At 46.6% G+C, this 27,217-nt stretch overlaps 1 protein-coding gene across 6 annotated transcripts in view; it reads right to left on the bottom strand.

Annotated features, from left to right (window-relative positions):
- Nucleotides 1-27,217, bottom strand: part of UBAP2 (ubiquitin associated protein 2) — a 1,102,091-nt gene that overhangs the window by 362,650 nt on the left and 712,224 nt on the right. The gene's annotated exons all lie outside the window — the stretch shown is intronic.

The following is a 27,217-nucleotide window of genomic DNA, read 5'->3' as shown; positions in this document are numbered from 1 at the left end:
CGTAAACGGCTACAGGCTCCCGGGGAGGTGGGAGGGCGCATGTGAATCTGCAGCATCTCATGCCACGAACAGATATACACTGGGTAAGTGACATTTTCCGTTTGATGGCATGTGTAGCTGCAGATACACATGCTGTGCATAGACTAGTAAGCAGTTATCTCCCCAAAAGCGGTGGCTTAGCCTATAAGAGTTGAAGTTGTTTGAAATAATGTTCGTAATACAGCCTGTACTACTGTGGCTTCTTGTGTTGTTAACACATCTACACAGTAATGTTTTGTGAATGTATGAGGCGTAGACCATGTGGCGGCCTTACAGATTTGTCTCATAGGTATGTTTCCTAGAAAGGCCATTGTGGCGCCTTTTTTCCTAGTGGAGTGCACCTTTGGCGTAATCGGCAGATCTCTTTTTGCTTTAATACAGCAGGTCTGAATACATTTCACTATCCATCTGGCAATGCCTTGTTTGGATATTGGATTTCCTGCATGAGGTTTTTGGAAGGCTACAAACAATTGTTTTGTGAAACTGTTTTGTTCTGTCAATGTAATACATTAGTGCTCTTTTAATGTCTAACGTATGTAAGGCTCTGTAAAGAAATGGCTCCCTGTTGCAGTTACCCCCCACTTTTTGCCTGATACTGATTTGACTGAGAAGTGTGCTGGGACCCTGCTAACCAGGCCCCAACACCAGTGTTCTTTCACCTAAAATGTACCATTGATTCCACAATTGGCACACCCTGGCATCCAGATAAGTCCCTTGTAACTGGTACCTCTGGTACCAAGGGCCCTGATGCCAGGAAAGGTCTCTAAGGGCTGCAGCATGTGTTATGCCACCCTGGAGACCCCTCACTCAGCACAGACACACTGCTTACCAGCTTGTGTGTGCTAGTGAGAACAAAATGAGTAAGTCGACATGGCACTCCCCTCAGGGTGCCATGCCAGCCTCTCACTGCCTATGCAGTATAGGTAAGACACCCCTCTAGCAGGCCTTACAGCCCTAAGGCAGGGTGCACTATACCATAGGTGAGGGTACCAGTGCATGAGCACTGTGCCCCTACAGTGTCTAAGCAAAACCTTAGACATTGTAAGTGCAGGGTAGCCATAAGAGTATATGGTCTGGGAGTCTGTTTTACACGAACTCCACAGCACCATAATGGCTACACTGAAAACTGGGAAGTTTAGTATCAAACTTCTCAGCACAATAAATGCACACTGATGCCAGTGTACATTTTATTGTAAAATACACCACAGAGGGCACCTTAGAGGTGCCCCCTGAAACCTAACCGACTATCTGTGTAGGCTGACTGGTTCCAGCAGCCTGCCACACTAGAGACATGTTGCTGGCCCCATGGGGAGAGTGCCTTTGTCACTCTGAGGCCAGTAACAAAGCCTGCACTGGGTGGAGATGCTAACACCTCCCCCAGGCAGGAGCTGTAACACCTGGCGGTGGGCCTCAAAGGCTCACCCCTTTGTCACAGCACAGCAGGGCACTCCAGCTTAGTGGAGTTGCCCGCCCCCTCCGGCCACGGCCCCCACTTTTGGCGGCAAGGCTGGAGGGAACAAAGAAAACAACAAGGAGGAGTCACTGGCCAGTCAGGACAGCCCCTAAGGTGTCCTGAGCTGAAGTGACTAACTTTTAGAAATCCTCCATCTTGCAGATGGAGGATTCCCCCAATAGGATTAGGGATGTGACCCCCTCCCCTTGGGAGGAGGCACAAAGAGGGTGTACTCACCCTCAGGGCTAGTAGCCATTGGCTACTAACCCCCCAGACCTAAACACGCCCTTAAATTTAGTATTTAAGGGCTCTCCCTGAACCTAGAAATTAGATTCCTGCAACTTACCTGAAGAAGAAGGACTGCTGAGCTGAAAAACCCCTGCAGAGGAAGAACAGAAGACACCAACTGCTTTGGCTCCAGACTTACCGGCCTGTCTCCTGCCTTCCAAAGAAACCTGCTCCAGCGACGCTTTCCAAGGGACCAGCGACCTCTGAATCCTCTGAGGACTGCCCAGCTTCAAGAAAGACTAGAAACTCCCGAGGACAGCGGCACTGCTCCAAGAGAACTGCAACTTTGTTACAAGGAGCAGATTTAAAGACCCCTGCAACTCCCCGCAAGAAGCGTGAGACTTGCAACACTGCACCCGGCGACCCCGACTCGACTGGTGAAGAACAACCAACTCAGGGAGGACCCTCCGGCGACTCTACGACTTTGAGTAACCAAAGTTGTCCCCCCTGAGCCCCCACAGCGACGCCTGCAGAGGGAATCCCCAGGCTCCCCCTGACCGCGACTGTCTGAACTCCATTTCCCGACAGCTGGAAAAGACCCTGCACCCGCAGCCCCCAGCCCCTAAAGAAACAAAACTTCTGTGCATGAGTGACCCCAGGAGGCCCTCTCCCTTGCCCAGGTGGTGGCTACCCAGAGGAGCCCCCACCCATTGCCTGCCGGCATCGCTGAAGAGACCCCTTGGTCTCCCATTGAAAACTGAAGGAAACCCGACGCGTGTTTGCACACTGCACCCGGCTGCCCCCGCGCTGCTGAGGGTGTACTTTCTGTGCTACTTTGTGTCCCCCCCGGTGCCCTACAAAACCCCCCTGGTCTGCCCTCCGAAGACGCGGGTACTTACCTGCTGGCAGACTGGAACCGGGGCACCCCCTTCTCTCCATTATAGCCTATGTGTTTTGGGCACCTCTTTGACCTTTGCACCTGACCGGCCCTGAGCTGCTGGTGTAATAACTTTGGGGTTGCTCTGAACCCCCAACGGTGGGCTACCTTGGACCAAAAACTGAAACCTGTAAGTGACTTACTTACCTGTGAAAACTAACAATAACTTACCTCCCCCAGGAACTGTGAAAATTGCACTAAGTGACTACTTTTAAAACAGCTTATTGTGTTTTATGTGAAAAGTATACATGCTAAAGTAATGATTCAAAGTTCCTAGAGTACTTACCTGCAATACCTTTCAAATGAGATATTACATGTAAAATTTGAACCTGTGGTTCTTAAAATAAACTAAGAAAAGATATTTTTCTATAACAAAACCTATTGGCTGGATTTGTCTCTGAGTGTGTGTACCTCATTTATTGTCTATGTGTATGTACAACAAATGCTTAACACTACTCCTTGGATAAGCCTACTGCTCGACCACACTACCACAAAATAGAGCATTAGTATTATCTCTTTTTACCACTATTTTACCTCTAAGGGGAACCCTTGGACTCGGTGCATGCTATTCCTTACTTTGAAATAGCACATACAGAGCCAACTTCCTACAGGCTCTTTCAGCTACTGAGTGGTTGTGGAAAAAAGACTGGGAGTTCTACTGTTTGATTTAGGTGGAACGTGATATAACGTTTGGTAAGAATTCTGGATTTGTACATAGAACCACTTTATGTTTATGTATTTGTATAAAGGGTTCTTGTATATTAAATGCTTGTATTTCACTTACTCTTCTAAGAGATGTGATAGCTATTAGGAAGGCTACTTTCCAGGTTAAGTATTGCATCTCACAGGAGTGCATGGGATCAAGTGGTGGAACCATGAGTCGTGTTAATACAATATTGAGGTGCCACAAGGGGACTGGTGGTGTTATAAGGGGTATGATTCTTTTCAAACCCTCCAAAAATGCTTTGATGACTGGGATTCTAAAAAGTGATGTTGAATGTGTAATCTGCAGATAGGAAGATATTGCTGTGAGATGTATTTTAATAGAAGAAAATGCTAGTTTAGATTTTTGTAAGTGTAATAAGTAGCTTACTATGTTTTTGGCGGAAGCATGTAGTGGTTGAACGTGATTATTATGGCAGTAATAAATAAATCTTTTCCATTTGTTTGTGTAGCAATGTCTTGTAGTAGGTTTTCTAGCTTGTTTAATGACTTCCATACATTCATGTGTAAGGTCTAAATGTCCAAATTCTAAGACTTCAGGAGCCAGATTGCTAGATTGAGCGATGCTGGATTCGGGTGTCTGATCTGTTGTTTGTGTTGGGTTAACAGATCTGGTGTGTTTGGTAGTTTGATATGAGGCACTACTGACAGGTCCAGTAGTGTTGTATACCACGGTTGGCGAGCCCAGGTTGGTGCTATTAGTATTAGTTTGAGTTTCTTTTGACTCAATTTGTTTACTAGATAAGGAAGGAGTGGGAGAGGGTGAAAAGTGTAAGCAAATATCCCTGACCAACTGATCCATAACGCATTGCCCTTGGACTGAGGGTGTGGATACCTGGACGCGAATTCTTGGCATTTTGCGTTTTCTTTTGTTGAGAATAGGTCTATTTCTGGTGTTCCCCAGCGTAGAAAGTAAGTTTGTAGTATCTGGGGACGAATTTCCCATTCGTGTGTTTGTTGGTGATCTCGACTGTGATTGTCGGCCAACTGGTTCTGAATCCCTGGGATGTACTGTGCTATTAGGCGAATGTGAATCGCCCAATGCCAAATCTTTTGTGCTAAGAGACACAGTTGTGATTAATGTGTCCCCACTTGTTTGTTTAGGTACTACATTGTTGTCATGTTGTCTGTTTTGACAAGAATGTGTTTGTGGGCTATTAGTGCTTGAAATGCTTTCAATGCTAGAAACACTGCTAACAGTTCTAAATGATTTATACGCAGTTGTTTTTGATGAACGTCCCATTGCTCCTGTATACTGTGCTGGTTAAGGTTTGCTCCCCACCCCATCATGGAAGCATCTGTTGTGATCACGTATTGAGGCACTGGGTCTTGGAATGGCCGCCCTTGGTTTAAATTTATAGGATTCGACCATTGAAGCGAGAAGTGTGTCATGGCGGTCTATCAACACTAGATCTTGAAGTGGACCCTGTGCTTGTGTCCACTGTGTTGCTAGGCACTGTTTTAAGGGCCGCATGTGTAGTCTTGCGTTTGGGACAATGGCTATGCATGAAGACATCATGCCTAGAAGTTTCATTACAAACTTCACTTGATAGTGCTGGTTTGGGTACATGTTTAATATTATATTTTGGAAGGCTTGTACCCTTTGTGGACTTGGAGTGGCAATACCTTTTTGTGTGTTGATTGTTGCTCCTAAGTATTGTTGTATATGGCACGGTTGTAGATGTGATTTTTGGTAGTTTATAGAGAACCCTAGTTTGTGTAGGGTTTCTATGACATATTGGGTGTGTAGAAGACACTGTTGCTGAGTGCTGGTTTTTATTAACCAATCGTCCAAGTAAGGGAATATGTGCATGTGCTGTCTCCTGATGTGAGCGGCTACTACTGCAAGGCATTTTGTGAATACCCTTGGGGCTGTTATCCCGAATGGTAACACTTTGAATTGGTAATGCACGACTTGGATTACAAACCTTAAGTATTTCCTGTGGGAAGGATGTATGGGTATGTGGAAATAATGTTGACATGTAATCCTGTTGTTTGAGCAGGGGAATCACGTCTTGAAGTGTTACCATGTGGAAGTGATCTGATTTGATGTAAAGATTCAGTGTTCTGAGGTCTAATATGGGTCTCAGTGTTTTGTCCTTCTTTGGAATTAGGAAATACAGGGAGTAGACACCTGTTCCTTTTTGATGGCTGGGTACTAGTTCTATTGCTTGTTTTTGTAACAATGCTTGGACTTCTAGCTGTAACAGGTCTAACTGTTTGGACATATTGTGTGCTCTTGGAGGCACATCTGGTGGCAATTGGAGGAATTCTATGCAGTAACCATGTTGGATAATGTCTAGGACCCATGCGTCCGTAGTTATGTATTCCCAGTTGTGGTAATATGCGGTAAGTCTCCCCCCCACTAGTGTTGCGTGGTGGGGTTTGTGACATTGAAGTGACTGTTTGGTTTGTGGGGTTTTTGGGCTCTGGAATTTCCCTCTTGCTTTAGGGAATTGTCCACCCCTATATTGTCCTTGAAAACCTCCTCTCTGATACTGGCCCTGATATGTGGGTCTGACATGTGAGGTGGAAGGCTCTGTGGTTTGTGAACGAAACCTCCCTCTAAAGTGCGGTTTCCTAAAAGTGCCTCTGCTCTGTGGGGAGTAGGGCGCGCCCATGGCTTTGGCCGTGTCCGTGTCTTTTTTCAGTTTTTCTATTGCCGTATCCATCTCCAGCCCAAACAATTGTTGTTGGTTGAACAGCATATTCAGCACAGCCTGCTGGATTTCTGGCTTAAATCCAGAGCTCCGTAACCATGTGTGCCTACGAATGGTTACTGCTGTGTTCACTGTCCTTGCCGCCGTGTCTGCTGAGTCCATAGCCTACCTTATTTGGTTGTTCGAAATAGTTTGACCTTCAACAACAACCTGTTGGGCACATTTTTGGTACTCTTTGGGAAGGTGCTGAATGAGATGTTGCATTTCATCCCAATGTGCCCTGTCGTATCGAGCCAGTAGAGCCTGAAAATTGGAAATCCGCCATTGATTGGCTGCCTGTGCTGCCACCCTCTTGCCTCCTGCATCGAATTTCCGACTTTCCTTGTCGGGCGGTGGGCGTGCCCTGAGGATTGGGAGTTTGCCCAATCCTCGAACATATATATATATATATATATATATATATGGAAAATGTCACTTACCCAGTGTACATCTGTTCGTGGCATGGGACGCTGCAGATTCACGTGCTGTGCATTATCCTGCCATCTAGTGTTGGGTTCGGAGTGTTACAAGTTGTTTTTCTTCAAAGAAGTCTTTGAGTCACGAGACCGAGGGACTCCTCCTCTTTCGGCTCCATTGCGCATGGGCGTCAACTCCATCTTAGATTGTTTTTCCCACAGAGGGTGAGGTAGGAATTGTGTATATAGTAATAGTGCCCATGCAATGGAGTATGTATGTACATGTGTCTAAAAGTTATATATATTTACAAATGTACAAGTTTTATCAACATCTAATATATAATTTTCATCAACTTATAACGGCTACAGGCTCCCGGGGAGGCGGGAGGGCGCATGTGAATCTGCAGCGTCCCATGCCACGAACAGATGTACACTGGGTAAGTGACATTCACCGTTCAATGGCATGTGTAGCTGCAGATACACATGCTGTGCATAGAATAGTAAGCCGTTAGCTCCCCAAAAGCGGTGGTTCAGCCTGTAGGAGTTGAAGTTGTTTAAAATAAAGTCCGTAATACTGCTTGTCCTACTGTGGCTTGCTGTGTTGTTAACTCCTCCACGCAGTAATGCTTGGTAAATGTATGAGGCGTAGACCATGTGGCTGCCTTACAGATTTCCGTCATTGGTATGTTTCCTAGAAAGGCCATGGTAGCACCTTTCTTTCTAGCGGAGTGTGCCTTTGGTGTAATAGGCAGTTCTCTTTTTGCTTTTATATAACAGGTTTGAATACATTTAACTATCCATCTAGCAATGCCTTGTTTGGATATTGGATTCCCTGTATGAGGTTTTTGGTAAGCTACAAACAATTGTTTTGCGAAACTGTTTAGTTCTATCAATGTAGTACATTAGTGCTCTTTTTATGTCTAATGTATGTAATGCTCTCAGCTACAGAATCTGGTTCTGGAAAGAACACTGGGAGTTCCACTGTTTGATTTAAGTGGAACGGTGATATGACCTTAGGTAAGAATTTAGGGTTTGTTCGTAGAACTACCATATGCTTGTGTATTCGAATAAAGGGTTCTTGTATGGTAAAGGCTTGTATTTCACTTACTCTTCTGAGAGATGTGATAGCTATTAGAAATGCTACTTTCCATGTTAAGTATTGTATCTCACATGAGTGCATGGGTTCAAAAGGTGGACCCATGAGTCGTGTGTAAGGAAATGCCTCCTTGGCATGGTTACCCCCTGACTATTTGCCTTTGCTGATGCTAAGTTTTGATTTGAAAGTGTGCTGATGCCTGCTAACCAGGCCCCACAGCACCAGTGTTCTTTCCCTAACCTGTACTTTTGTTTCCACAATTGGTACACCCTGGCATCCAGGTAAGTCCCTTGTAACTGGTACCACTGGTACCAAGGGCCCTGATGCCAGGGAAGTTCTCTAAGGGCTGCAGCATATCTTATGCCACCCCGGGGAACCCTCACTCAGCACAGACACACTGCTTGCCAGCTTGTGTGTGCTAGTGAGGACAACACGAGTAAGTCGACATGGCACTCCCCTCAGGGTGCCATGCCAACCTCACACTGCCAATGTAGTATAGATAAGTCACCCCTCTAGCAGGCCTTACAGCCCTAAGGCAGGGTGCACTATACCATAGGTGATGGCGATGGCATAAGTGCATGAGCACTATGCCCCTACAGTGTCTAAGCAAAACCTTAGACATTGTAAGTGCAGGGTAGCCATAAGAGTATATGATCTGGGAGTCTGTCATGCACGAACTCCACAGCACCATAATGGCTACACTGAAAAATGGGAAGTTTGGTATCAAACTTCTCAGCACAATAAATGCACACTGATGCCAGTGTACATTTTATTGTAACATACACCCCAGAGGGCACCTTAGAGGTGCCCCCTGAAACCTTAACCGACTACCCGTGTAGGCTGACTGGTTTTTGCTGGCCACATGGGGAGAGTGCCAATGTCACTCTGTGGCTAGTAACAAAGCCTGTACTGGGTGGAGGTGCTTCACACCTCCCCCTGCAGGAACTGTAACACCTGGCGGTGAGCCTCAAAGGCTCACCCCCTTTGCTACAGCACCACAGGGCACTCCAGCTAGTGGAGTTGCCTGCCCCCTCCAGCCACGGACCCACTTTTGGCGGCGAAGGCCGGAGGAGATAATGAGAAAAACAAGGAGTCACTGGCCAGTCGGGACAGCCCCTAAGGTGTCTTGCAGATGGAGGATTCCCCAATAAGATTAGGGATGTGCCCCCCACCCCTCAGGGAGGAGGCACAAAGAGGGTGTACCCACCCTCAGGGCTAGTAGCTATTGACTACTAACCCCCCAGACCTAAACACGCCCATAAATTTAGTATTTAAGGGCTCCCCAGAACCTAGGAACTCAGATTCCTGCAACCTAAGAAGAAGAGGACTGCTAAGCTGAAAAACCCTGCAGAGAAGACAGAGACACCAACTGCTTTGGCCCCAGCTCTACCGGCCTGTCTCTCCACTTCAAAAGAACTGCTCCAGTGACGCTATCCCCAGGGACCAGAGACCTCTGTAGCCTCAGAGGACTGCCCTGCAACTAGAAGGACCAAGAACTCCAGAGGACAGCGGCTCTGTTCACCAAAGACTGCAACTTTGTAACAAAGAAGCAACTTTGCAACAACTTGCGTTTCCCGCCGGAAGCGTGAGACTTGACACTCTGCACCCGACGCCCCCGGCTCGACTTGTGGAGAACAAATACTTCAGGGAGGAATCCCCGGCGACTGCGAGACCGTGAGTAGTCAGAGTTGCCCCCCCCTGACCCCCCCACAGTGACGCCTGCAGAGGGAATCCAGAGGCTCCCCCTGACCGCGACTGCCTGATTCTAAGACCCGACGCCTGGTAAAGACTCTGCACCCGCAGCCCCCAGGGCCTGAAGGATCCGACCTCCAGTGCAGGAGCGACCCCCAGGTGGCCCTCTCCCTTGCCCAGGTGGTGGCTACCCCGAGGAGCCCCCCCCCCCTTTGCCTGCATCGCTGAAGAGACCCCTTGGTCTCCCATTGATTCCTATTGAGAACCCGACGCGTGTTTGCACACTGCACCCGGCCGCCCCCGTGCTGCTGAGGGTGTACTTTCTGTGTGGACTTGTGTTCCCCCCCCCCAGTGCCCCACAAAACCCCCTTGGTCTGCTCTCCGAAGATGCGGGTACTTACCTGCTGGCAGACTGGAACCAGGGCACCCCCTTCTCCATTGAAGCCTATGCGTTTTGGGCACCACTTTGACCTCTGCACCTGACCGGCCCTGAGCTGCTGGTGTGGTAACTTTGGGGTTGCTCTGAAGCCTCAACGGTGGGCTACCTTGGACCCAAACTTGAACCCCGTAGGTGGTTTACTTACCTGCAAAAACTAAAACTCTTACTCCCCCCAGGAACTGTTAAAATTGCACTGTGTCTAGTTTTAAAATAGCTATATACGATTTATGTGAAAACTGTATATGCTATTTTGCTAATTCAAAGTTCCTAAAGTACCTACCTGCAATACCTTTCATTTGAAGTATTACATATAAATCTTGAACCTGTGGTTCTTAAAATAAACTAAGAAAATATATATGTTTCTATACAAAAACCTATTGGCCTGGAATTGTCTGAGTGTGTGTTCCTCATTTATTGCCTGTGTGTACAACAAATGCTTAACACTACTCCTTTGATAAGCCTACTGCTCGACCACACTACCACAAAATAGAGCATTAGAATTATCCCTTTTTGCCACTATCTTACCTCTAAGGGGAACCCTTGGACTCTGTGCATACTATTCCTTACTTTGAAATAGTGTATACAGAGCCAACTTCCTACATTGTGTTAATACAATGTTGAGGTTCCACGAAGGAACTGGTGGTGTTCTTGGTGGGATACTTATTTTCAAACCCTCCATAAATGCTTTTATGACTGGGATTCTGAATAATGAAGTTGAGTGCGTAATTTGCAGATAGGCTGAAATTGCAGCGAGATTTATTTTAATGGATGAAAAAGCTAACTTTGACTTTTGTGACTTTTGTAAGTGTAGTAGGTAGCTTACGATGTTTTTAGCAGATGCGTGTAATGGTTGAATTTGATTATTATGGCAGTAGTAAACAAATCTTTTCCACTTATTTGCATAGCAATGTCTTGTGGTTGGTTTTTTAGCTTGTTTTATGACCTCCATACATTCTTGTGTAAGGTCTAGGTGTCCGAATTCTAAGATTTCAGGAGCCAAATTGCTAGATTCAGCGATGCTGGATTCGGGTGTCTGATCTGTTGTTTGTGTTGAATTAACAGATCTGGTCTGTTTGGCAGTTTGATATGAGGCACTGCTGAGAGGACTAGTAGTGTTGTGTACCAAGGTTGTCGTGCCCAAGTTGGTGCTATTAGTACGAGTTTGAGTTTGTTTTGACTCAATTTGTTTACTAGATATGGAAGGAGTGGGAGAGGGGGAAAAGCGTATGCAAATATCCGTGACCAACTCATACATAACTCATTGCCTTGAGTGAGCCTGTGGGTACCTGGATGCAAAGTTTTGGCATTTTGCGTTTTCTTTTGTTGCAAATAGGTCTAACTACGGTGTTCCCCATCTTTGGAAGTAAGTCTTTAGTATTTGGGGATGAATTTCCCATTCGTGGATCTGTTGGTGATCCCGAGAGAGATTGTCCGCTAACTGGTTTTGAATTCCTGGTATGAACTGCGCTATTAGGCGAATGTGGTTGTGAATTGCCCAATGCCATATTTTTGTGCTAAGAGACACAACTGTGTCGAGTGTGTCTCTCTCCCTGTTTGTTCAGGTAATACATTGTTGTTATGTTGTCTGTTTTGATAAGAATGTGTTTGTGGGTTATTATAGGTTGAAATGCTTTTAACGCTAGAAATACTGCTAGTAGTTCTAAGTGATTTATATGAAGCGGTCTCTGCTGAGCGTCCAATTGCCCTTGGATGCTGTGTTGGTTGAGGTGTGCTCCCCACCCTATCATGGAAGCATCTGTTGTGATTACGTATTGAGGCACTGGGTCTTGAAAAGGCCGCCCTCTGTTTAAATTTATAGTGTTCCACCATTGAAGCGAGGTGTATGTTTGGCAGTCTATCAACACTAGATCTTGAAGTTGACCCTGTGCTTGTGACCATTGTGATGCTAGGCACTGCTGTAAGGGCCGCATGTGTAAACTTGTGTTTGGGACAATGGCTATGCATGAGGACATCATGCCTAGTAGCTTCATCACTAATTTTACCTGGAACTTTTGTTTTGGGTGCATGGCTTGTATTACGTTTTGGAATGGCTGTATCCTTTGTGGACTTGGAGTGGCAATCCCTTTTGTTGTGTTGATTGTTGCTCCTAAGTACTGTTGTATTTGACACGGCTGTAGGTGTGATTTGTTGTAGTTGAGTGAGAAACCTAGCTTGTGAAGGGTTTCTATGACATAATTTGTGTGTTGTGAACACCGGTCTTGCGTATTGGTTTTGATTAACCAATCGTCTAGGTACGGGAACACATGTATTTGCTGCCTTCTGATATGGGCTCCCTGTAGGAAGTTGGCTCTGTATGTGCTATTTCAAAGTAAGGAATAGCATGCACAGAGTCCAAGGGTTCCCCTTAGAGGTAAAATAGTGGTAAAAATAGATAATACTAATGCTCTATTTTGTGGTAGTGTGGTCGAGCAGTAGGCTTATCCAAGGAGTAGTGTTAAGCATTTGTTGTACATACACCTAGACAATAAATGAGGTACACACACTCAGAGACAAATCCAGCCAATAGGTTTTGTTATAGAAAAATATATTTTCTTAGTTTATTTTAAGAACCACAGGTTCAAATTTAACATGTAATATCTTGTTTGAAAGGTATTGCAGGTAAGTACATTAGGAACTTTGAATCATTTCAATTGCATGTATACTTTTCAAGTTATTCACAAATAGCTATTTCAAAAGTGGACACTTAGTGCAATTTTCACAGTTCCTGGGGGAGGTAAGTTTTTGTTAGTTTTACCAGGTAAGTAAGACACTTACAGGGTTCAGTTCTTGGTCCAAGGTAGCCCACCGTTGGGGGTTCAGAGCAACCCCAAAGTCACCACACCAGCAGCTCAGGGCCGGTCAGGTGCAGAGTTCAAAGTGGTGCCCAAAACGCATAGGCTTCAATGGAGAGAAGGGGGTGCCCCGGTTACGGTCTGCTTGCAGGTAAGTACCCGCGTCTTCGGAGGGCAGACCAGGGGGGTTTTGTAGGGCACTGGGGGGGGGGGGGACACAAGCCCACACAGAAATTTCACCCTCAGCAGCGCGGGGGCAGCCGGGTGCAGTGTTAGAACAAGCGTCGGGTTCGCAATGTAAGTCAATGAGAGATCAAGGGATCTCTTCAGCGCTGCAGGCAGGCAAGGGGGGGATTCCTCGGGGAAACCTCCACTTGGGCAAGGGAGAGGGACTCCTGGGGGTCACTTCTGCAGTGAAAGTCCGGTCCTTCAGGTCCTGGGGGCTGCGGGTGCAGGGTCTTTTCCAGGCGTCGGGACTTAGGTTTCAGAGAGTCGCGGTCAGGGGAAGCCTCGGGATTCCCTCTGCAGGCGGCGCTGTGGGGGTTCAGGGGGGACAGGTTTTGGTACTCCCAGTCGTAGAGTAGTCCGGGGGTCCTCCCTGAGGTGTTGGTTCTCCACCAGCCGAGTCGGGGTCGCCGGGTGCAGTGTTGCAAGTCTCACGCTTCTTGCGGGGAGTTTGCAGGGTTCTTTAAAGCTGCTTCTTTGGATAAAGTTGCAGTCTTTTTGGAGCAGGTCCGCTGTCCTCGGGAGTTTCTTGTCGTCGTCGAAGCAGGGCAGTCCTCAGAGGATTCAGAGGTCGCTGGTCCCTTTGGAAGGCGTCGCTGGAGCAGAGTTCTTTGGAAGGCAGGAGACAGGCCGGTGAGTTTCTGGAGCCAAGGCAGTTGTTGTCTTCTGGTCTTCCTCTGCAGGGGTTTTCAGCTAGGCAGTCCTTCTTCTTGTAGTTGCAGGAAATCTAATTTTCTAGGGTTCAGGGTAGCCCTTAAATACTAAATTTAAGGGCGTGTTTAGGTCTGGGGGGTTAGTAGCCAATGGCTACTAGCCCTGAGGGTGGGTACACCCTCTTTGTGCCTCCTCCCAAGGGGAGGGGGTCACATTCCTATCCCTATTGGGGGAATCCTCCTTCTACAAGATGGAGGATTTCTAAAAGTTAGAGTCACTTCAGCTCAGGACACCTTAGGGGCTGTCCTGACTGGCCAGTGACGACTCCTTGTTGCTTTCTTTGTTCCCTCCAGCCTTGCCGCCAAAAGTGGGGGCCGTGGCCGGAGGGGGGCGGGCAACTCCACTAAGCTGGAGTGCCCTGCTGGGCTGTGACAAAGGGGTGAGCCTTTGAGGCTCACCGCCAGGTGTTAAAGCTCCTGCTGGGGGAGGTGTTAGCATCTCCACCCAGTGCAGGCTTTGTTACTGGCCTCAGAGTGACAAAGGCACTCTCCCCATGGGGCCAGCAACATGTCTCTAGTGTGGCAGGCTGCTGGAACTAGTCAGCCTACACAGACAGTCGGTTAAGTTTCAGGGGGCACCTCTAAGGGGCCCTCTGGGGTGTATTTTGCAATAAAATGTACACTGGCATCAGTGTGCATTTATTGTGCTGAGAAGTTTGATACCAAACTTCCCAGTTTTCAGTGTAGCCATTATGGTGCTGTGGAGTTCGTGTTTGACAAACTCCCAGACCATATACTCTTATGGCTACCCTGCACTTACAATGTCTAAGGTTTTGTTTAGACACTGTAGGGGTACCATGCTCATGCACTGGTACCCTCACCTATGGTATAGTGCACCCTGCCTTAGGGCTGTAAGGCCTGCTAGAGGGGTGACTGACCTATACTTGCATAGGCAGTGAGAGGCTGGCATGGCACCCTGAGGGGAGTGCCATGTCGACTTACTTGTTTTGTTCTCACTAGCACACACAAGCTGGCAAGCAGGGTGTCAGTGCTGAGTGAGAGGTCTCCAGGGTGGCATAAGACATGCTGCAGCCCTTAGAGACCTTCCTTGGCATCAGGGCCCTTGGTACTAGAAGTACCAGTTACAAGGGACTTATCTGGATGCCAGGGTCTGCCAATTGTGGATACAAAAGTACAGGTTAGGGAAAGAACACTGGTGCTGGGGCCTGGTTAGCAGGCCTCAGCACACTTTAAATTGTAAACATAGCATCAGCAAAGGCAAAAAGTCAGGGGGCAACCATGCCAAGGAGGCATTTCCTTACACAACCCCCCCCCAAACGAAAGAGGATGAGACTAACCTTTCCCAAGAGAGTCTTCATTTTCTAAGTGGAAGAACCTGGAAAGGCCATCTGCATTGGCATGGGCAGTCCCAGGTCTGTGTTCCACTATGAAGTCCATTCCCTGTAGGGAGATGGACCACCTCAACAGTTTTGGATTTTCACCTTTCATTTGCATCAGCCATTTGAGAGGTCTGTGGTCAGTTTGAACTAGGAAGTGAGTCCCAAAGAGGTATGGTCTCAGCTTCTTCAGGGACCAAACCACAGCAAAGACCTCCCTCTCAATGGCACTCCAACGCTGCTCCCTGGGGAGTAACCTCCTGCTAATGAAAGCAACAGGCTGGTCAGGGCCATCATCATTTGTTTGGGACAAAACTGCCCCTATCCCATGTTCAGAGGCATCTGTCTGCACAATGAACTGCTTAGAATAATCTGGAGCTTTTAGAACTGGTGCTGAGCACATTGCTTGTTTCAGGGTGTCAAAGGCCTGTTGGCATTCCACAGTCCAGTTCACTTTCTTGGGCATTTTCTTGGAGGTGAGTTCAGTGAGGGCTGTCACAATGGATCCATATCCCTTCACAAACCTCCTGTAATACCCAGTCAAGCCAAGGAATGCCCTGACTTGAGTCTGGGTTTTTGGAGCTACCCAGTCCAGAATAGTCTGGATCTTGGGTTGGAGTGGCTGAACTTGGCCTCCACCTACAAGGTGGCCCAAGTAAACCACAGTTCCCTGCCCTATCTGGCATTTGGATGCCTTGATAGAGAGGCCTGCAGATTGCAGAGCCTTCAAAACCTTCTTCAGGTGGACCAGGTGATCCTGCCAGGTGGAGCTAAAGACAGCAATATCATCAAGATAAGCTGTGCTAAAGGACTCCAAACCAGCAAGGACTTGATTCACCAACCTTTGGAAGGTGGCAGGGGCATTCTTTAAACCAAAGGGCATAACAGTAAACTGATAATGCCCATCAGGTGTGGAGAATGCTGTTTTCTCTCTTGCTCCAGGTGCCATTTTTATTTGCCAGTACCCTGCTGTCAAGTCAAAGGTACTTAAGAATTTGGCAGCACCTAATTTGTCTATGAGCTCATCAGCTCTAGGAATTGGATGGGCGTCTGTCTTGGTGACAGAGTTGAGCCCTCTGTAGTCCACACAAAACCTCATCTCTTTCTTTCCATCTTTGGTGTGAGGTTTGGGGACTAAGACCACTGGGCTAGCCCAGGGGCTGTCAGAGCGCTCAATTACTCCCAATTCCAGCATCTTGTGGACTTCCACCTTGATGCTTTCCTTAACATGGTCAGACTGTCTAAAAATTTTGTTTTTGACAGGCATGCTGTCTCCTGTGTCCACATCATGGGTACACAGGTGTGTCTGACCAGGGGTTAGGGAGAAGAGTTCAGGAAACTGTTGTAGGACTCTCCTACAATCAGCTTGCTGTTGGCCAGAGAGGGTGTCTGAGTAGATCACTCCATCTACTGAGCCATCTTGTGGGTCTGATGACAGAAGATCAGGGAGAGGTTCACTCTCTGCCTCCTGATCCTCATCTGTTACCATCAACAGATTTACATCAGCCCTGTCATGGAAGAGCTTAAGGCGGTTCACATGGATCACCCTCTTGGGGCTCCTGCTTGTGCCCAGGTCCACCAGGTAGGTGACCTGACTCTTCCTTTCTAGCACTGGGTAAGGGCCACTCCATTTGTCCTGGAGTGCCCTGGGAGCCACAGGCTCCAGAACCCAGACTTTCTGCCCTGGTTGGAACTCAACCATTGCAGCCTTTTGGTCATACCAAAACTTCTGGAGCTGTTGGCTGGCCTCAAGGTTTTTGGTTGCCTTTTCCATGTACTCTGCCATTCTAGAGCGAAGGCCAAGTACATAGTCCACTATGTCTTGTTTAGGCTCATGAAGAGGTCTCTCCCAGCCTTCTTTAACAAGAGCAAGTGGTCCCCTTACAGGGTGGCCAAACAGAAGTTCAAAGGGTGAGAATACTACTCCCTTCTGTGGCACCTCTCTGTAAGCAAAAAGCAGACATGGCAAGAGGACATCCCATCTCCTTTTGAGTTTTTCTGGGAGCCCCATGATCATGCCTTCTAATGTCTTGTTGAATCTCTCAACTAAGCCATTAGTTTGTGGATGGTATGGTGTAGTGAATTTGTAAGTCACTCCACACTCATTCCACATGTGTTTTAGGTATGCTGACATGAAGTTGGTACCTCTGTCAGACACCACCTCCTTAGGGAAACCCACTCTGGTAAAGATACCAATGAGGGCCTTGGCTACTGCAGGGGCAGTAGTCGACCTAAGGGGAATAGCTTCAGGATACCTAGTAGCATGATCCACTACTACTAGGATGTACATATTTCCTGAGGCTGTGGGAGGTTCCAGTGGACCAACTATGTCCACACCCACTCTTTCAAAGGGGACCCCCACCACTGGAAGTGGAATGAGGGGGGCCTTTGGGTGCCCACCTGTCTTACCACTGGATTGACAGGTGGGGCAGGAGAGGCAAAACTCCTTAACCTTCTGGGACATATTGGGCCAGTAGAAGTGGTTGACTAACCTCTCCCACGTCTTGGTTTGTCCCAAATGCCCAGCAAGGGGAATATCATGGGCTAAGGTCAGAATAAACTCTCTGAACGACTGAGGCACTACCACTCTCCTAGTGGCACCAGGTTTGGGGTCTCTGGCCTCAGTGTACAGGAGTCCATCTTCCCAATAGACCCTATGTGTTCCATTTGTCTTTTTGTCTTTCCCTTGGACTCTTCAGCAGCTTGCTGCCTAAGGCCTTCAAGAGAGGGACAGGTTTCTTGTCCCTTACACAGCTCTTCCCTTGAGGGTCCCCCTGGGCCTAAGAGCTCAACCTGATAAGGTTCAAGTTCCAAAGGCTCAGTTCCCTCAGAGGGCAGAACTTCTTCCTGAGAAGAGAGGTTCTCTTTTTCTGACTGTGTTGCAGTTGGTTTCCCAACTGACTTTCCTTTTCTCTTGGTAGGCTGGGCCATTTTTCCAGACTCCAGCTCTACTTTTTCACCCTGTGCCTTGCATTGTGCTCTTGTTTTTACACACACCAGTTCAGGGATACCCAGCATGGCTGCATGGGTTTTTAGTTCTACCTCAGCCCATGCTGAGGACTCCAGGTCATTTCCAAGCAGACAGTCTACTGTGATGTTTGAGGAGACCACCACCTGTTTCAGGCCATTGACCCCTCCCCATTCTAAAGTTACCATTGCCATGGGATGTGCTTTAGTCTGATTGTCAGCGTTGGTGACTGTATAAGTTTTTCCAGTCAGGTATTGGCCAGGGGAAACCAGTTTCTCTGTCACCATGGTGACACTGGCACCTGTATCCCTCAGGCCCTCTACACTTGTCCCATTAATAAAGAGCTGCTGCCTGTATTTTTGCATGTTAGGCGGCCAGGCAGCTAGTGTGGCTAAATCCACCCCACCCTCAGAGACTAGAGTAGCTTCAGTGTGGACCCTGATTTGCTCTGGGCACACTGTTGATCCCACTTGGAGACTAGCCATTCCAGTGTTACCTGGATTGGAGTTTGGAGTGGAACTTTTCTTGGGACAGGCCTTGTCTCCAGTTTGGTGTCCAGACTGACTACAGTTTCGACACCAGGCCTTTTTGGGATCAAAGTTTTTACCCTTGTACCCAGGATTGTTTTGTGAAGAGGCTCTGGGCCCACCCTCCTGTGCAGGTTTTTGGGGGCCTGTAGAAGACTCTTTACTATTTTTATTTTTGGCTGTCTCACCACCTTTCCCCTGGGGAGGTTTTGTGACCCCTTTCTTTTGGTCACCCCCTGTGGAAGTTTTGGACACCCTAGTCTTGACCCAATGGTCCGCCTTCTTTCCCAATTCTTGGGGAGAAATTGGTCCTAGGTCTACCAGATGCTGATGCAGTTTATCATTGAAACAATTACTTAACAGGTGTTCTTTCACAAATAAATTGTACAGCCCATAATAATTACTTACACCACTGCCTTGAATCCAACCATCTAGTGTTTTTACTGAATAGTCTACAAAGTCAACCCAGGTCTGGCTCGAGGATTTCTGAGCCCCCCTGAATCTAATCCTATACACCTCAGTGGAGAATCCAAAGCCCTCAGTCAGGGTACCCTTCATGAGGTCATAAGATTCTGCATCTTTTCCAGAGAGTGTGAGGAGTCTATCCCTACACTTTCCTGTGAACATTTCCCAAAGGAGAGCACCCCAGTGAGATCTGTTCACTTTTCTGGTTACACAAGCCCTCTCAAAAGCTGTGAACCATTTGGTGATGTCATCACCATCTTCATATTTAGTTACAATCCCTTTAGGGATTTTCAACATGTCAGGAGAATCTCTGACCCTATTTATGTTGCTGCCACCATTGATGGGTCCTAGGCCCATCTCTTGTCTTTCCCTCTCTATGGCTAGGATCTGTCTTTCCAAAGCCAATCTTTTGGCCATCCTGGCTAACTGGATGTCCTCTTCACTGGAGTTATCCTCAGTGATTTCAGAGTTGTTGGTCCCTCCTGTGAGGGAACCAGCATCTCTGACTATTATTTGTGGAGTCAGGGCTTGAGAAGCCCTGCTCTCCCTAAGTAGGACTGGAGGGGGGGAATTTCCCTCCAAGTCACTATCTTCATCCTCTGAGTTGCCATCCTCAGAGGGGTTGGCCTTTTCAAACTCTGCCAAAAGCTCCTGGAGTTGTACTTTGGTAGGTTTGGGGCCCATTGCTATTTTCTTTAGTTTACAGAGTGACCTTAGCTCTCTCATCTGTAGATGGAGGTAAGGTGTGGTGTCGAGTTCCACCACAGTCACATCTGTGCTAGACATTTTGCTTCTAAAAGTTGGAATACTTTTTAAGAATCTAAAACTGGTTCTAGAATCTAATTCAAACTTTTAACAAACTTTTAAACTCTAAAAGAAATGCTAAACAGGATCTAACACAAGGCCCTAGCAGGTCTTTTAAGAATTTAGAAAACTTTTCAAATTGCAAAAATCAATTTCTAATGACAATTTTGGAATTTGTCGTGTGATCAGGTATTGGCTGAGTAGTCCAGCAAATGCAAAGTCTTGTATCCCACCGCTGCCACCAATGTAGGAAGTTGGCTCTGTATGTGCTATTTCAAAGCAAGGAATAGCATGCACAGAGTCCAAGGGTTCCCCTTAGAGGTAAAATAGTGGTAAAAATAGATAATACTAATGCTCTATTTTGTGGTAGTGTGGTCGAGCAGTAGGCTTATCCAAGGAGTAGTGTTAAGCATTTGTTGTACATACACAGACAATAAATGAGGTACACACACTCAGAGACAAATCCAGCCAATAGGTTTTGTTATAGAAAAATATATTTTCTTAGTTTATTTTAAGAACCACAGGTTCAAATTTAACACGTAATATCTTGTTTGAAAGGTATTGCAGGTAAGTACGTTAGGAACTTTGAATCATTTCAATTGCAGGTATACTTTTCAAGTTATTCACAAATAGCTATTTCAAAAGTGGACACTTAGTGCAATTTTCACAGTTCCTGGGGGAGGTAAGTTTTTGTTAGTTTTACCAGGTAAGTAAGACACTTACAGGGTTCAGTTCTTGGTCCAAGGTAGCCCACCGTTGGGGGTTCAGAGCAACCCCAAAGTCACCACACCAGCAGCTCAGGGCCGGTCAGGTGCAGAGTTCAAAGTGGTGCCCAAAACGCATAGGCTTCAATGGAGAGAAGGGGGTGCCCCGGTTCCGGTCTGCTTGCAGGTAAGTACCCGCGTCTTCGGAGGGCAGACCAGGGGGGTTTTGTAGGGCACCGGGGGGGACACAAGCCCACACAGAAATTTCACCCTCAGCGGCGCGGGGGCAGCCGGGTGCAGTGTTAGAACAAGCGTCGGGTTCGCAATGTAAGTCAATGAGAGATCAAGGGATCTCTTCAGCGCTGCAGGCAGGCAAGGGGGGGCTTCCTCGGGGAAACCTCCACTTGGGCAAGGGAGAGGGACTCCTGGGGGTCACTTCTGCAGTGAAAGTCCGGTCCTTCAGGTCCTGGGGGCTGCGGGTGCAGGGTTTTTTCCAGGCGTCGGGACTTAGGTTTCAGAGAGTCGCAGTCAGGGGAAGCCTCGGGATTCCCTCTGCAGGCGGCGCTGTGGGGGCTCAGGGGGGACAGGTTTTGGTACTCCCAGTCGTAGAGTAGTCCGGGGGTCCTCCCTGAGGTGTTGGTTCTCCACCAGCCGAGTCGGGGTCGCCGGGTGCAGTGTTGCAAGTCTCACGCTTCTTGCGGGGAGTTTGCAGGGTTCTTTAAAGCTGCTTCTTTGGATAAAGTTGCAGTCTTTTTGGAGCAGGTCCGCTGTCCTCGGGAGTTTCTTGTCGTCGTCGAAGCAGGGCAGTCCTCAGAGGATTCAGAGGTCGCTGGTCCCTTTGGAAGGCGTCGCTGGATCAGAGTTCTTTGGAAGGCAGGAGACAGGCCGGTGAGTTTCTGGAGCCAAGGCAGTTGTTGTCTTCTGGTCTTCCTCTGCAGGGGTTTTCAGCTAGGCAGTTCTTCTTCTTGTAGTTGCAGGAATCTAATTTTCTAGGGTTCAGGGTAGCCCTTAAATACTAAATTTAAGGGCGTGTTTAGGTCTGGGGGGTTAGTAGCCAATGGCTACTAGCCCTGAGGGTGGGTACACCCTCTTTGTGCCTCCTCCCAAGGGGAGGGGGTCACATTCCTATCCCTATTGGGGGAATCCTCCTTCTACAAGATGGAGGATTTCTAAAAGTCAGAGTCACCTCAGCTCAGGACACCTTAGGGGCTGTCCTGACTTGCCAGTGACTCCTCCTTGTTGCTTTCTTTGTTCCCTCCAGCCTTGCCGCCAAAAGTGGGGGCCTTGGCCGGAGGGGGCGGGCAACTCCACTAAGCTGGAGTGCCCTGCTGGGCTGTGACAAAGGGGTGAGCCTTTGAGGCTCACCGCCAGGTGTTACAGCTCCTGCCTGGGGGAGGTGTTAGCATCTCCACCCAGTGCAGGCTTTGTTACTGGCCTCAGAGTGACAAAGGCACTCTCCCCATGGGGCCAGCAACATGTCTCTAGTGTGGCAGGCTGCTGGAACCAGTCAGCCTACACAGACAGTCGGTTAAGTTTCAGGGGGCACCTCTAAGGGGCCCTCTGGGGTGTATTTTGCAATAAAATGTACACTGGCATCAGTGTGCATTTATTGTGCTGAGAAGTTTGATACCAAACTTCCCAGTTTTCAGTGTAGCCATTATGGTGCTGTGGAGTTCGTGTTTGACAAACTCCCAGACCATATACTCTTATGGCTACCCTGCACTTACAATGTCTAAGGTTTTGTTTAGACACTGTAGGGGTACCATGCTCATGCACTGGTACCCTCACCTATGGTATAGTGCACCCTGCCTTAGGGCTGTAAGGCCTGCTAGAGGGGTGACTGACCTATACTTGCATAGGCAGTGAGAGGCTGGCATGGCACCCTGAGGGGAGTGCCATGTCGACTTACTCGTTTTGTTCTCACTAGCACACACAAGCTGGCAAGCAGGGTGTCTGTGCTGAGTGAGAGGTCTCCAGGGTGGCATAAGACATGCTGCAGCCCTTAGAGACCTTCCTTGGCATCCTTGGCATCAGGGCCCTTGGTACTAGAAGTACCAGTTACAAGGGACTTATCTGGATGCCAGGGTCTGCCAATTGTGGATACAAAAGTACAGGTTAGGGAAAGAACACTGGTGCTGGGGCATGGTTAGCAGGCCTCAGCACACTTTCAATTGTAAACATAGCATCAGCAAAGGCAAAAAGTCAGGGGGCAACCATGCCAAGGAGGCATTTCCTTACACCATTGCTGTTCATTAAACGGCATATTGAGCACAGCCTGTTGGATTTCCGGTTTGAACCCAGAAGTGCGCAGCCATGCGTGCCTTCTTATTGTGACTGCAGTGTTTATTGTCCTTGCAGCTGTGTCTGCTGCATCCATGGAAGACCGTATCTGATTGTTCGAGATACTTTGTCCCTCTTCCCCCACCTGTTGCGCTCTTTTTTGGAACTCCTTGGGTAAGTGTTCGATGAAATGTTGCATTTCATCCCAATGAGCCCTGTCGTATCTTGCCAAAAGTGCTTGTGAATTGGCAATACGCCACTGATTTGCTGCTTGTGCTGCAACCCTTTTACCCGCAGCATCAAACTTGCGGCTCTCCTTGTCCGGAGGTGGTGCGTCGCCTGAGGTATGAGAGTTGGCTCTCTTACGAGCTGCCCCCACAACTACTGACTCCGGTGTCAGTTGTGTTGTAATATATATAGGATCTGTGGGTGGTGGCTTGTATTTTTTCTCCACCAATATTTGTTTTGAATGTCTTAGCATTCCTGGGAGCATGGGAAGACTTTGGTACTGGCTATGGGTGGAGGATAGGGTGTTAAAGAGAAAGTCTTCCTCAATTGGTTCAGAATGTAATGAGACATTGTGAAACTCGGCTGCCCTTGCGACCACCTGTGTATAGGATGTACTGTCCTCAGGTGGCGACGGTTTTGTAGGATAAGAGTCTGGGCTGTTGTCAGACACTGGAGCATCATAGAGATCCCATGCATCCGGGTCATCCTGACTCATTGCGGTATGAGCTGGTGAGTGCATTAGTGGTGGAGTGGCTGCTGGTGATGAATGTGTTGATGGTGGTGGAGAAGGTGGTGGGGTTGTTTTCTTTGCCACCTTTGCCTGTGGTTGCTTGTCCCCTTGTTGAAAGGCAAGTTTCCTTTTGATCTTGATTGGTGGAAGAGTGGTTATCTTCCCTGTGTCTTCATGGATATGAAGCCTTCTCTGCGTGTAGTCAGGCTCCACAGTTTGAAGCTCCTCTCCAAATCTATGTAATTGGGTGGTTAGCCCTTGTTCCTCTGTATAGGAACTACTTTTCGGCTCCGAGGCTGGGTGTTTCGGGACCGAAACCTTTTCGGAAGTCCTTTTCGGCTCCGAAGAAATTTTCTTTTGTTTCGGCGCGGTGTCTCGGTGCCGAATCTTTTCGGTGCCGCTGTCTCTGTGCCGAGGTTTCTCGGAGCTGCTGTCTCGGCCGGTATATATATAGAGAGAGAGGCAGGCTAGTTGAAGGGTATAGAGGTCATTTTATTTTATTTAAAAACTTCTCTTTCACAAGTTTTTGTTTTTTGTAAAGGTGGGGGAAAAAAATGAGGGAAGATAGAAAGATATGCAACCGCTATGGAAGGCTTGAAAAAGGACAATGCATCTTTAAGAAATCTCTCTGAAATAAGAGGTTTGTGAGATGGCTGCAAGTAGTAGGTTTGTGGAATGAGAACTATAGGAAAACATACTTCATGACAACTGGCAGTGATAACGTTCTTATGCACACAACAACTTAAAACACATAGCATTTGAAATTTAAGACGCACCCATAGAGCTACTGACTTTAGAATCTCTATAAAGTCTTGAGGAATATTCAATATTTGATACTGCCAAGTTAAAAGACAGTAGTTTATGCCATCATAAAAATTAGGAAATTTGGTCTGCACGACAATCTCTAGATGGTAATCAGTGCCAGGGCCAACACACTGCTATCAGGATCATCCTGCCCTCTTTAGATTATCAATTTGATTATGTGCTAAGTTCTGATGAGAATTTCAAGGGGGTGGCTGTGGAAAGGGCATAACGGGTAGAGTCACTTCCATGTCTTGTTGATCAACAGGGCATTTTTCTTTGCCTCTTGCTTCAAGTATACCTAAAAAGGATGCCTGGGCAGTTTGTCTGAACCAGAGAAGTTGTGCAAGTTGGAGATGCCTAGTAGTTAAGGATTGTTTAGAATCCACTTGACATTTTTCTGGATGTGCTTGTTTAGTCCCAAATGCATCACCGTAGGGAAATCTATATCAGGCATCTGACATCTGAATCCTGGTTGAGGCCTCAATCAGGATTCAAACGTCAGAGGCCTGATCGGACAGTCTAAAAGAGAGGTTGGAGGTGGAGAGTGCAAGATTTAAAAGTGTAAATATGTTTTTATTCAGAGAGTTAAAGGAAGCATCGCAAACCATGTTTGAAAATGCATGTGAAATTAAAATGCCTTATGATGTCTTGGTAAATGTGTTTTCTTGTTCATCACGACTTTCTAAATTTTGGGATGAGTGCTTGGATAAAGCAAAATTATTGAATGTTTTTACATGTTTAGAAAAGGTTATTTTTGAACGGCATGATATCCCTTTTGTTCCCGACAGGAGGGATTGGATACTTTTGTCTGCTTACAGACAAATGTATGAGAGATGTAAAAAGTTAGAATATGCAAATCAGAAACTGAAGGAACAACTTAGGACAAAAACAATTTGTTATTACAAGCTGTCACAGGGGAATCTGTCTTTTCACATTCCAAAAATGAGGTTAAAAAAGGTGGGGGCCAGTGTGAGCTGCATGAGAAGGTAGTTCGTGCACAGTCAATATTTGGATGAAAAATACAGAGTAGCCCACAGTTTTTGGCAGGAGTTGAAATCCATTTTTTAAAAGATTACACCCAGCAAGAAGTTGAGGATGTTACTGATATATTCACAGAACTATTGCAGAGTACAATGTGTACAATTAATTCAGACAAAACACAGGGAAGATAAATCCAATGCGAAGGACTTATGATCTGGTTTGAGATCATCACGCCATCATTTAGGATCATCAAGTTTTTCCATCTCTCACTCTCTCTGAAGGCAAATCTGAAGCTATCATACCTGGCCAGCAATACTTCATCACCACTCTGGACCTGCACAGTCTTGAAGCAGATGCTCAAGAAAGCTTCTTCCTTGCAGCTGATACAGTAAGATAAAGGATCCAACTTAAGAAAAAGAATCTTACTCAAAAGGTTGCTATATTAGGTTAGGGAGCTAGAGGCAAAAATTCCACTGCATGTGGAGTGTTCTGGATGATGGACATTGATGCAATGTCTTAAGTAGAGCTCATCTCACAGACATGGAAGGAGAATAACCTGGTTAGCCCTCTTATCACAGCCTCATTCCCAACATCTGAAGTAGTCTTAAAGACAATGGAACAGGATCTTCTCTCAATCCTTTGAAGTATGTCTGGAAATCTACTGGCAGGAAAAAGGGTATTTGGAAAGCAGACAATGAACAGATCATGAGGATCCAACGGTGCTACTTCCTGAAACACAATGTGCCCTTCACTGATAGTTGTTATATTTGAGGAAAAATGTTTAGTCTCAAAATGACAAACGCTTTATACCTTAAAAGACTAAGAAATCACCTTTGATCAGCTCTGACTGCAAGGATCATGCTACTAGGAGCCAGAGAAAAGAACTGAAACAACTACAATTTGACAGATCTTGATAAGATGCTGGTCAGAACAACATTAATTTAAGGTGCACTGTCAGTACTCAAGATTTACATGGCTGCAACCTACCCAGCTTCACTTCCACTGTTTTCCTTTACTTTTCTGTTAAAAAGATTTGGGAAAGGTTCACTGCACTTTAAACTTGCTTGTGTTTTAAGGAGAGTTTACCAATAGGCTGCTTAAAATATTGGTAATCAGTAAACTGGCTTTTTCAATGAAAAGTGACAACATCTGCATTAGTATCCCACAAATGGGAGGGACTATTCAGTGCTTATTATCAATGGTGATCACCTGAAGGAGAACTAAGTAATCATGACACTCCCTTATAAAAATCAAATCAGAAATCATTTTACAAGCCAAGGATAAAGTACCTGGGGCGTAAGCAGGAAGAACAAAGTGGAAAGTGTGTGATATGGAAATTGAGGCAGAAAAGAGGTCATAGCAGCATGTATACAGATACGGATATTTGGATTCATACTATTTTAGTACATTATTGTATCCCTGTACCTTTATTTCTTCACACTTAAAAATAAAAACAAGAGTCTCAGTACCAGCATACCCAAATTAAAAACTAAAGCAGTTAGTGTAACAAATGCAGTTAAGAGTCTTGACAGAAATCAAAAGCAAAAAAAGAGAAAAAAACATGTTTCAGCAGCTTTAAGTACTAAAGCTTACACCCCAACACCGCCCCAAAAGAGCAATTTATTGACAGTCAATAAAGAACCTCCACAAATCCGCATGCCACTGACCATGCAACAAGAATCCCCCTTGCTACTTCCCATCATACATAATCCTTCCCCAACGTAGTCCACTCCCAACCCAATGATTGTACACTACTGTTACTCCCCAGTTAGTTTCACGCTAGTAAAACAGCGGGACAACTACATACAAACAAGCTGCTCTAATGAATAAAAAGTATTAGGTCAGATGATGGGGATGATTTATGCAAAGAGATTACAATCAAAGTCAGAACATTGTTTAATGAGTGCTACAACTCAAAGAATTAACTCTAGTTTAATCTTGGAATAAAGCCATTGGCAAATGCTTTTGTTTAAACATTGAAGACCTGTGCACGTAGTGCTTTGTTGAACTGGTAAAGACATCAGTTAATGCAGAATATTACATAGTATGGCGGTGAACTAAGCAGGTTGTTATGCCTATAAGAGGTATATCTTTTTGAATTAACCATGTTTAAGCATACATACAGAGGTCTTATGAACTGGCTTTTATAAAGTGTA

The sequence above is a fragment of the Pleurodeles waltl genome, chromosome 1_1, assembly GCF_031143425.1.
Source record: "Pleurodeles waltl isolate 20211129_DDA chromosome 1_1, aPleWal1.hap1.20221129, whole genome shotgun sequence".
Classification (NCBI taxonomy): Eukaryota; Metazoa; Chordata; class Amphibia; order Caudata; family Salamandridae; genus Pleurodeles; species Pleurodeles waltl.
This window is presented reverse-complemented; position numbering and strand designations above follow the sequence as displayed.